General features: G+C 51.1%; 1 protein-coding gene across 2 annotated transcripts in view; it reads right to left on the bottom strand.

The window, feature by feature from the left end:
* LOC126579591 (pituitary homeobox homolog Ptx1) overlaps window positions 1-10,341 on the bottom strand; it is a 41,503-nt gene extending 31,162 nt beyond the window's left edge. Inside the window, exons 1-2 of one of the 2 annotated variants that reach the window (XM_050243027.1) lie at window positions 9,392-9,808; window positions 9,157-9,335 (exon numbers count right to left, since the gene is read on the bottom strand). The gene's annotated coding sequence lies outside the window, so the exon portion shown is untranslated. Of the gene's footprint in view, window positions 1-9,156; window positions 9,336-9,391 lie in introns of both variants that reach the window. The other variant, XM_050243028.1, reaches the window with a different exon arrangement.
* Window positions 10,342-12,365: the final 2,024 nt, after the last annotated feature.

Genomic DNA, 12,365 nt, shown 5'->3' with positions numbered 1-12,365 from the left:
AAGATAGTTGCTGACAAATATGGCGCTGGTGTGAACTGTAGATTTAAATTAATTAATCGTTACACGAGCATCGGTCCCTGGCTGGATGCCTGGAAAACGGTTCCCGCATGGTGGAAAATGGCGTCCACCAGTCAGTCAGTGTTGGGACCATGGTGGTGGCGGTGGCGGAGCCCTGCCGGTTTTTTGTTTGTAAGTACCAGACCGCCACCGAAAGTGGGGGCGAATGCGCAGGCGCTCGTCGCACAACACACGCAAGGCCTACCCGCGGGGCGCCCTTCCGCCCCCTCGCTCACCCGCGCAAATTCCGCCCAATCAAGTGCCGGGTTCATTGGCAGGCGGACTGGCTCAGCGGGAAACTCCATTTTGTGAAATGCTTCGCACACAGGCTGTACACCCCAACCTTAATGATCGGCCACCACGCCGGGAGCCCAGCTAGTGAAGCCATTTTCGTTGACCACAATCGAAGGTCATCAGCACCTCAGCTCACTGTTCCCGTCCGCATCCGGGTTCGCTTGCTTTACTTTTACGAATATCCAGAAATCAGGCAGGATTATGGTTGATTAAAAATATCACTCTCCACCGTGCCACCCACCGGGTGGCAGGCAGGTGTAGTCTTAATGGGCAGAGAGTGAACCCAGCCCGCCCGCAGGGAAATTACAGACCCAAAATGCCCCGGGCCCTTTTTGGTGAAATGGATCTATCGAGCTTCTAGAGCAAGTTGAACACATTTCACTCAAGCGTCGTCGTACAAGAGGCTGGCAGGAGGGTGAGAGGACTGCAAGAAGAATAGCAGAAACAGTGTTTCACTGCATAATTGACAAACAAAGTTGCCGGTTGGTTGTCCTGCTTGCCGTGTCACAGGTGGCGGTGGTGGAGAAAATGAGATAAATCGTCTCCCTCACGAAGACTGGACGTCGTTTGGAAATGTCAAATGTCACTCAAGAGGCATTCCGAGGGCGAATGAGAGGAAGGTGAAGCGAGAGGGAGAGAGATAGAGAGAGTAGAACCTCCGCAGTTTGCCCAGCCCCACTGATTGAAGGGACCATTCCGGGCGGCGAGTGTAATTAATTGGACGACTTTTGCGGGATTGAAATGTGAGATACGCCCCCATAGGTCTGCAAATGCGCGGCGAGCCAAATTGAAGGATTTGTCAGGTTCGAAGCGAAGGAGCTTCACAAAGGATCGGGAGGATCGGGTCACTCTTGGGCTATAGGCGGGTTGGCCGAAATATGCGCGTCCCATTTTTGTAAACTCAACTCCCCATTAAGGGGGGACTTCGGTATTTAAGTTTTTTAATGACACATATTTTTAACATTTTTCCCTAAAAGCTGATCCTTTCGAGAATATTGTGTAAAAGTTTTGGATCAATCGAAGCAAAACTGACAAAGTAATAGATTTTTTTAAATTCCGCGTTTCATACAAGGCTCCATTCAGCTCGCCACTTTGAAGCGCGTTTTCCGTATATCCAACGGTTTCAAAGGCGGTGCTCATCGTACTGTAAAAATTACTGGATAGATCGATTTGAAATTTTTAACACATAATCTGTACACTTTTTGCCAGGTAATCTTGTCGAGATATCATTAAAATTGTTGATAACTTTTTTTAAACAAATCTTTAAAAATCGTGTTTTTAGGCAGAATCGCAAAAAGCATCACTTTTTCAAATTGAAAAATCTGCGAAAAGTCGGAAATTCAACAAAATCTCAACGGGGCTAACTAGATAAACTTTTATTCTTTCTAACGAATATCAATTTGTATGTTTCTGATGATCCGTCATGTGGCTACGATAGGCACCGTAAAAAGTACCTTTGCGGCGACACGCCTACCAAAAATTTCCTGCTATGAATTGATTTTTCAATGAATATTGCTCAAACTAAAACGAAATATTCTTCAAAAATTGTACTTTTATATGGCATTTACATGTAAAATTAAAGTTGAATGGTTACATCACAAAAAATCGTCACAAACGAGCGTTTTCCGGGTTGGGAAAATACCAAAGTCCCTCCTTAAAGACAGGCGAAAGCATGCTGTTTAATGAGTTACCAAAAAAACGGTAAAGTCCCCCCCCCCCAGAAAACCAGCGTCCAATAAGGTATATAAGTTCGTTTCAAGCGCGGTGTTTTGTTTTTTTCCTTGTGGACTGCACGATGCACCCAGCAAGCAAGGAGCTGGATAATTGGGGGTTGGCGGATGTGGGAGAGCTTGGCACAGATTACCGGGCACGGGCAGAACCCCCTATACTTTGATTAAACTTCCGATGCAGCATACAGAAAAGATGCTGGACCACTTGTTCGGTTCCAGCAGTGTTCGTATTGTTCAAAGAGGAAACTTTCTCCTACGTTACGTTACGCTAGTTACGTTAGTAGTAGCGAAAACTGAACGAGTGACCGGCGAGGGTATGCGCGTCGATACATTGGAGCTTTTTGTTTTGTTTTGTTTTCTACCAAACAACTTCTTGCCTTAATCATTCTCAAAAAAAAAACCTTCCACTCGCAGTTGGTTCCAGTGCCGCGGATCAAGGGACGGAACGGAATTATTGTGTTCGAACGCCGTACTCCTCTCTTCCCAAGTTGGCCGAAAAGGTGGAAGGATATTTGAGCATCGAGATTGCGAATGGAGTTCCGTTCCATTCTGGGACATGCGAAAAGACCAGACCTACCCATATTAACCGCACATTAATGTGATATTGATGGACCACATCCTGTCACGCTAGTAGCGGGCGAAATTCAATTTCAATTCAGTCGAGGGCGGCCACAGGATGCCAGCGAAGCTAAGGCTAAGTGCGATTTGCCCTCCGAATCGATTCGGCACCGGTTCGGAAGAGCCCCAAGGTTACAGACCCCATAAAGTGTCAGGCGCTAAACGATAGAGAATAGCGAAGCCAAGAACCGGACTCCTGACTGGTACTCTGGCCAGGCGCGCCCAGGACTCTACGAAAGGATGCGAAAGGATATGGCGTCCAGCCAGGGGACGAGCGCAATTTATGAACTGGCACATCGGTTGGACAAGGCCCCGAAGGACCTCCGCGCGAGAAGCACCGAGAAATGTCCTTGTGTGCTCCAGAACTTGCCGTCTCTAGAAAGAGAGAGAGAGAGAGCGCGAGAGAGCCCGTTCATCCCGTTATCTACAGTAGGCACCTTCCCCCCGGGAACCATTCAATCTATCTCCCGCTCCTTCACCTTCACCTTCCTTCCTTCGTTCCTTCCGCGAACGAAACGTACGGATGTGGGTGTCCTTTGGGGGGAGGGGGGGGGGGGGTGGAGTGGGGCTAGAGCACGCGCGCACGCCCTTGTGTATGTGTGCGCGCGTGCTGGTTTACGAGGATTACATTATGTTTTCCAACATAATGCGCTATGCTTATTTCTGTGCAACATTGTGCTACTCAGCAGTCAGCGACCGGCCAGCCAGCCAGCGAGAGCTCTAGAATAGCAGGCGCTGCGACCCTTCCCCCCTTCCTCTTCTACACACTCCAAGGAGGGAGCCCTCAGCTCCCCGCTTTTAGGCCGCGATTGCGCACAATACGCGAAACGCGCGTCACCCTCCTCTCGTGAAGAAGAAAAAGAAGAAGAAGATGAAGAAGAAGAAGAAGGAAAATAGTAATGGGGAAGATGCTTGAACGAAATGCTGTGGATGTGCCGGCGGGCGCGGGACCATAATGTACATCCAATTATCTTCCCCTTCAATCAACTTGCGACGATCCTGAACCAAAGGATCAAAGGAGCAAAGAGGCAGCTCTCTCTCTCTCTCTCTCTCTTTTTCTTAGGCATAAGAGAGCGAGAGAGAGAGAGAGAGAGAGAGAGAGAGAAAGAGAGAGAGCGGCTAACAAATTCCACCCTCTGCCAAGCACTGGGGCCATCGTCGACGTTGTGTTTGTTCATCCATTTACATCCGCTGGCGCTGGTGCTGGTGGCTGGTAGCTGGTGACTGGTGGTGCCTGCCACCCGCACCATTCTACCAACGCTGCCCCTGTCACTGTTAGCAAATGGTGGCAGTAATGGTGGCGAACCCTCCGAGCCGAACAAATGGCACCCAGATGGATCCCTTTTTGCGCGAGGCGCGGCGAGCTCCAGCAGGAGAACAGCAGCAGTAGCTGCCAGGCATGGCTGCCGTTGATAGATAGGCAACTGTAAAGCGGCCCGTTTTCCCGAGAATGGAACAGTTTCATCACTACGTATGTGGTCTCTTAAAAATCGAGCGATCGACGTTAAAAGTATGGTTCGGGCGTGCGATTTTTCGTTGCCCTTTCAGGCGCCTTAAATTCACTTCTAACAAGCCCAAGAGTTTTTCCAATCGAACGCAGCCTCAGCCTCTCGCCCCTGGACTCTCAGGAAACCTTCCAGTATGCCACACAAAACAAAACAAAACAAAAAAAAACAGTCACACAAAAACGCCCACCAACGAAGCGAACCGAAAATGGCCTTCACACTAAAGGACTTCTCACACAATATTCCATGCACATAATGAGGCTTTACGCCGCCTTCTACAGCCCCTAGGTAGCCTGCTGCTGCTGTTGCTGCTGCTGCTGCTGCCGCTGCTACTGCTGCTAGTGTGATGCGGTGTGATGAATTGAAATAAAACCATACCGGGACCGTTCTTGGGGATTCTTGAGGGGATCTTGCTCGGATATCACGCAAAAGCGTCCCCGCCCCGCCGTGTCCCCCACTGCTGGGCTCATAAAACATTGTCCAGGACGTGATACACACGCGACACTCGAAATGTGCGATATAAACTTCCAAGCCGCCAAGAGCCGAGTACACGAGCAGTACACGGGCGCACCGGGGTCACATTCTTCCCAACTTTACGACTCCCCAAAAAAGTACTTCAAGCCTTCAGCCAGCCCGTCCGTCCGTCCGTCCGTCCGTCCGTCTGTACGTTCGTTCGTCCTGCTGGCATCCACTCAAAACGCAAAGGATGAATTATCAATTCAAGACAACGACGACGATGACGACGACGACGAGGAGGAGCATCTTTTGTAGTGTTGAAGCGATGGCCTGGGGGCGGACGGCCGTCCTTTTCCGCACTCTGCCGTGGTACAAAAATGGAACAAGAAGAAAATGGACCAAAAAAAAAAGGGGACAAACGGCAACGACTGCTGCTGCTGCCGTGTCTGCTGGATGAAATGTGAAGGAAGTCAAACTTTACACACACACACGAACACAGCTCTACACGAATGGCGGAGGGGCGAAGCGATTCGATGCCTATGATACGATGGGGGCACCTTCGCAAAAAAAAATATGGCTTATAAACTTTATTGGATATAGTTTATGGTTATGATCTCGGCGCGTCTTTATATCCTCGCACTGTTCGCTTTACCGGGCACATCCGCTGCAAGGCACAGGCCCAGGCCCAGGCTGCCAGAGGACCGCTAGTTGGGGCCCTTGACAGATGAGATGCGTATTTATGGAGAAGCTCCCCCGGCCCCTGGGCCCTTTTACTACACTACTATCCCCTTTTGTGTTGTATATACACATGGGCTTGGTTTCACCTATTCGCCTGTTCGTTTGTGCGTCGTGTGTAATTGGCCAATTGCGTCGGGTGTACTTGTACCGAACGAGTGCGAGGTCATGAAAATATGTTATACGACGCTCTAACTGTGGCCGTAACTAAGGGGGACCAGCAAACCGGGCACTAGCTAATGGTTCCCCTGGTCTACCGAGAGAAGGAAAGCTGCAAAATGGCCTGGGGCTGACAGTTAATATTAACTAGACGAGAGAGAACTGTTCACACAACAACTTTTCTGCTTCTAGTAGGCACTGGCCGGCTGGCTAGCTTTGTAGGGCTGCCTCTACACTCCGTGCCCCCCCTCCGTCTGTTCCGTGACACTCTCTTTAGCTTTAGCGCAAGATAAGAACCACTATTCGCGCTCGCTCGATTGCTTCTCTCGTGCGTTTGGCGTTCCGGTGAGCGCAGCGTTGCACACACTCTACACTACACACTCACAGGTGCACTGCACTGCACGCATTTATCGCATCTGTTGGCTATCCAGGCCTATCCGGCGTGTTCCGCGCGTGGTAAACATGTAAGCTGGCAGGCAACCGCGGACCGCGCCACTGCAACGCATCGGAACGGACACGATGAGGCTATCCGCTTATCAGCTGCTGAACGGTGTTGCGTTGTACGGGCACACTTTCGCTAGAATGGCATCTTTGCGCCAGGGGCGACGGGTTTGTTTGACTACGCGAGGCGACAAACATCAACAAAACACACCGACGACGTCACGAGCCCGCCGGGGTTGGATGCACTAACTCGCTAACCATGTCGGCGGCCTTACGTACCTACCGGACGGTACATTCCGATTGTGAGGGACATCATGTGATGTGTGCGAGCTGGAGTGGTTGCCAGCCGGAGAAAATCGTGTCGTGTTATCAGCCAGCTCTTCCAGCCTCCGATTGTTTGCGACGGTCAGCAGCCGGTCGGACATTTCACAAACGTCCTGACACAAACCAAACCCGGGGCTGAGCTGCTGAAATACACGGTCGTGTTGGGGCCGTCGAGCCTAGACGCGGTTCGCGATGTCAGGCAAGGCCTTCGAGTCGATGCTGCTACTGCTGGTGGTGACTGCTGGACATGGCCAGCGTTGTAGGCAGTGGCAATTACAAGTGCATTTACATGACCCAGGTAAACGACAACGACGACGATAGCGCGCGCGCGCTCTCGCGCGCTATCTTATCATTTGCTTCCCACAACACTCATTACACCTAATGTACTAGTCGGTGAATCGTTAGTAGTGGGCACGTGGCGGACCTGGAGCGCCACAGCAACCGCTCGTGCGTTTTGCACACAAAACCCGCCGGCTAAATGATCGAAACCGGCATGTGGGGCCTTTGGTGCAGGAGCTTCTGAGCGCTGTGGCGTGTAAGTAATATAATCTATCCTTTGGGGAGCTGCACTTAGTGGACTTATGTGGCCCATACACGCTCAATTTTATTGATCCAATCCATGCAGCTTTGCATGCATTGACGAGAATATATTTATGTGTGTGGATTTGTTGATCGAATTTAAATCGGCCAACACATCCTCAATTCGATTCATCAATGTTTTTGATGCAGAAAGGGCGTTTAAAGGGGGACATATATTTTCAACATTTTTCCCTAAAAGCAGATCCTTTCAAGAACATTGTGTAAATTTGTTGGATCAACCGAAGCAAAGCTGACCATGTTACAGATTTTTTAAATCCGCGTTCAGCTCGCTATTTTTAAATGCATTTCCCAAAGCCAACGTGTTCATAGTCCGTGCCCATCCAGTACCGTAAAAACTACTAGGCAGATCGATTTGAAATTTTTAACACATAATCTGTACACTCTTTGCCAGGTATTCCTGTCGAGATGTCATGAAAATTAATGATGCTTTAAAAAAAATTAATTATGTAAAGATCGTTTTTTTGGCAGAATCGCAAAAGGCATCACTTCTTCAACTTCAAAAATCTGCAAAAAATCTAAGAATTGGAAATTCAACAAAATCTCTCCAAGACTACCTAGATAAACTTATAATCTTTCTAACGAGTATCGATTTATATATTTCGGATGACCCGTCATGTCGCTACGAAGGGGGCACCGTAAAAAGTACCTTTGCCGCGACACGCCTACCCAAATTTGATGCCATGGATTAATTTTTCAATGAATGTTGCTCAAAACAATATCAAATATTCTTCAAAGAATGTAGATTAATATGTCATTTACTTGAAAAAATAAAGTAGAATAGTTACGTCACAAAAAAATCGTCAAAAATGGGCCTTTGGTAATTGGTTTCCGGCGTTACGTCCATCAACTGGCATGCAAACATTTGATAAACTAAATTGAGCGTGTATGGGCCACTTTACTAGTTGACGGCAATATTGTGACTCTTGGTCAATGTCAATGTCAATGGTTAAAGTTTCAGTTGCAACGGAAACTAACTTGGAGCCATTTGGAACGCCACACTTTCAAACCCCCCTAAGATCATCTGCTATCTGTGGAATGGGGTTGGAAAACCTGGGATCGCAGCATGTCTCTCTATTCTAACACAGGTACACGGCGCACACAGAGATAACCGAATGGTTGAGACCCATTTTGTCGTCTTTCAATTCGGTAGCCTTTTTTTGTCAAATCAAAGTCAAACATCCCGGACCGCCGGAAGCCAGCCGGAGGTGGTTGCGTACCCTGCACGAAAGCGATCTAGAAAGCTAGAGCGCGAGAAGGGGTATCAAAAAAATGTGTGTAACCACACCTGGGACCGCGGATCCGTGGCGGTGGCTACTGTTGATTTAGCTTGCGGGTCGCCCCCGGCCCGCGTTTGGTCTCGCTGTCGCCCGCCCGAATCATCCGAGTGGCACCTGAACACCGACGGACCGAATGGAACGGTTCCAAGGAGTAGAAGCACGGTGGCGGTTGCAGTCGCGGTCGCGGTCGCGGTTCTTCGACTTCGAAACGACAGCCCGGCGCATAGAGTGGCGCCTGGCGTGTGCATCCCGCTGCACCGAGGTCACAGATAACACACGGGCCCGTGTTTATCCTTTATGTTCTTCGTGGCTTTTTATCTCCCTAGACCTAAACCCCCCCCCCCCCCCCCCCCCCCTCATTCCGTTCGAATGCTTCACGTGAAAGTTGGCGCACTATGCGCTGCGCGCTGTCAACGGGCCGTCAGCTCGCCGGGGCGTTAACGAACCGAGAGGGGGTTACCAACGAATAATAAGCACCGAGGACGAAGAAGTAGCAGAAGCAGTAGCAACAGCGCGAGTGAGGAAGAAGAGCAATGACAACAACGCATTATCAGCAGCAGCACCGGCAACGCTAGTAGTGGCCCAGGGAGAAGATCCCCCCACGGGCCGGGGGTTATTTACGATGTGGATGAGTGTGGTTCAAGCCGAGTCGCAGCAGCAGCAGCAGCAGCAGCAGCAGATCGCAGATTATATCGCGGTCAATGCGGCCAACGTAAGCGACGGATTCGTTCGCTCGCTTGCTCGCGATCGCGATTCACTTGTCAAAACACTCACTTTACACACGATTAGGAGCGGATTTCGGAAGGATTCGCGCCTTTGTTTGATTGACCCACAGCCATAAATCAGCCATCTTTCAGTACCACCCCCCCACCCCTTCCCTTTCCTCTCCAGTTCCCCTCAAAGCCCTCACAACCTCCCGAGCGACCCGTCCCGTCCGCCAAGAAAGAGCTCGACCATTACCTGGGGTCCACAACACCACCAACACCAACACGCGGTGACGCGTCGCGTCCTTTTGCTGAAGTGGTGAATTGGTTGATTGCTGAATCCAGGGAGACAAGATGGGGACGCCAGAAAGCAGGAGCTGCCGTTGTTGAGTGGTCCCCGTTGGTGCTCTCGTCTTAAGATTGATTGCTAGGATGCTGTCGATGATTACGGTGGTGATGATGATGGTGATGATGAGGATGATGATGCTCACCTTCGGACGCTACGGACCGGCCGCGGTTGGATCGCGACGGATTCGGATCGCGGTGGTTTGTCGAAGGCGGCGAGAAGGAACGCGATACGCGGGAGCGCGAGGACACACAAAACCCTCCTTCGGGGGGGCTCTATGCACCTGAATTCACCACCATTCCTTCCAGGCTCCTTTTTTTTGCGGGGGGGGGGGGGGGAGACCGAGACGGCACAAAGATGGCGTTGCGCACAAACACCCTGAGTGTGATGGAAACGCGCACTACGCACACTCAATTCACGCGGTAACGGTGTTCGCACGGATTGTTGATACCGGGGCACACAATATCGAAATACACACGGCAGACACACGTACGCACGCACACGCAGTTTGCACAGCCTTCGAATTGGCAGCCTTGACTCTTGACACCAACCACCAGCTCGGGCTTAGCTCTCTCTCTGCAGAAGGCGAAGGTGCGTTTTCCGAGACTCGCGCGACTTAAGGTGGCTCAACAGTAACCGGGGGCGACCAGCAGGGATCTCACTTGGGCCTCGACTTCGAACTGCGAACCTCCGAACCCTTGGTGGGGCACCACAACACGACGACGACGACGACGACGAACGGCGACGACCACAGTACACTCGTAAGGGCCGACACTACTACTGGCCACTACCAGACACACGCCACACGCCTCTCGCTCGCTCTTTCTGATGCGTTGTTTATATATTGTGTATACGTATTCCTTTTCTCTTTCTTGCTGCCTTCTCTCTCTCTCTCTCTTTCTCTCTCTCTCTCTCTCTCTCTCTCGTGCTCCTGTTCGCTTTCACGAATCGGTGACAACAACAGTGGGCGCCTATATCGTTTTCGTGTGCGTCCTGCGTTCACGATGACGATCCTGAGCGTTGAACTTGCTGCTGAGATCAGGCCTCAGTTGCAGTTGCTGCAGCTGCTGTTTCTGCTTCTTTGCTGTTGCTCTGTTGACTGTGTTGTGTGGCTGGTGGCGCTTAGAAGGCAGCTCGTCACTCGTCGGCTGTGTCGGTTGTTGTCGACTGGCGGACCGTTACGTAGCAGAACGCGTATGAACGCTCGCGGCGATCCACCCCACCACCGGGCCGTGCCTGGCCGTGCGTGTTCCGACGCGAGTGCGACGGTTGGACAGCAACGACCGGTAGCGAGAGCGGGCCAGCATGAGCGAGCATCGCGCGTGTGGCTAGTGCGCGCGCCTCCATTGGTTCATTTCGGTTTCCACGGCATCCCGTTGGTACTGGTCGTCGAATTTCCCGCTTTGCCCCGTTTTGTTGACGCTGTTCTCCTCCTCTTCTCCGGAAGTGCTGGGAAAGAGGACAACATGGAGAAAGGGTGCACAGCTTGAAGCTGGCCAGGCCGGGGCCGGGACCGGGCGGGGAAACGAGGGATCAACTGGCCCCCCGGAGGAGTTCATGAATCTTTTTGCAGGCTTGGCAGGAGCCAGGTCCGTGCATAAGAACTACGAGGTGTCGCCAGCCAGCTCGTTGCACATCCTTGCGAGACTTTGTCGAGTGCGAGTGTGATTGTGTGTGCGTGTGTTTGAGTGAAGTGGATTGCCGGAAGGCGCTCGCGATGCAATCAGTTCTGATCAATCCGCTAGTCTGGGGTTTGGTTTGAGTATCAGGCGTCAGTGGTTCGCTGGTAGTCAACCTACTGGACATGAACTACCACTACTAATGAGCTGAATTGCTGGTTGATTTGGAATGTCGAATCGAAGGTCCTGTGCATTGTTGTCGGTTGTCGTCCAACGACAACCTCTGTGTTTCGATGCTCCCGGTCACATTGCGTGGAATACGCGAGTTCAATGTCACAGCAGCAACCGTCGCCGCCGCCGCCGCTGCCGTCGAACTCGTAAAGTGGGCGTATCCTCGAGTTGTTGCTGGCTCCGCCTCCAGCATCCTGCATCACCTTCAGGAGAGAGAGAGGTCCTCGTACCGCATCAGGGGAACCCTGGCAGTCAGCGTGCTCTTTAGCGTAGAATGTGGTCTAGTGTCGAGTTACCTACAACTGCTGCTATTACTACTACTACTACTACTACTACTACTACTACTACAACGGATACTTGTAAGGCAAGCCAGGACTGGACTACTGGACTTCCTTCTTACCGACTTCTTTTGCAGCCAGAGTTTATGGTCCACCATAATCGTCACTTTCAATTACAGCGAACAGTAGCACTTTGCCCCGCTACACCACACTGCCATGCTTTGGTTCAATTTATGTCCCCTTTTTTTTTTCTTTTGCACTCGTCGCTCTCTCTCTCTCTCTCTCTCTCTCTCTCTCGCTAGTTGTCCCCATTCCTCGCGGCTCGATGGAGGCGCACGGCTTTCCATTCCGATCGCTCCGAAGAGTGTCTCCACTGCTTAATGGGAAGTCTTCTCCCCATCCCCCGTCATGATGTGCCGTGACCACTACAGGGGACGGCGGTTCCACCTTCCGGAGTTCCGATCGCGCCCACAGCTTTCCCTTTCATTTTGAACAAGGAAACGCAGACACCCTGCCCATCGTCCCGCATCGTCTTCTTGCAGGCTCAAGGATCGTCGTCGTCGTCGGATTCACAATCAATCAAACAGCTCTCCGTCCCCTTCCTCTCCACTAGAAATGACCAATTGAATCGAGCGAAAATCATTCATAAAGCGGTAAAGAAGTGCCTGACTTGGACAAGTGGTGTGACTGGTCCTCCGGGGTTTCACACCGGAGCCTGATGCGCCTGATGGACTCCCGCGGTGTCCGAAACAGCCGTTGTGTTGCAGTCCGCCAGCTAATGGCCTCAAATTTACCCCAAAGTCTTGAAGTTTCGCTTGCTGGTGCCGTTTTGCTGTTATGTTTTGCTTTAATGATCAGCTGCAAGTGTTCTCTGTTATGGATGCAGATTTATGCATCATATTTGAATGCAAATTAATGTGGAAACTAAAATGCCCGATAGCGGTCCCATCCGATAAACTAAAACTGAGCGAAACCGAAAGCAACATTGAAA

This window comes from Anopheles aquasalis, chromosome Y (assembly GCF_943734665.1).
Source record: "Anopheles aquasalis chromosome Y, idAnoAquaMG_Q_19, whole genome shotgun sequence".
Lineage (NCBI taxonomy): Eukaryota > Metazoa > Arthropoda > Insecta > Diptera > Culicidae > Anopheles > Anopheles aquasalis.
The sequence above is the reverse complement of the archived record's forward strand: the minus strand, read 5'-3'. Positions and strand labels throughout refer to the sequence as shown.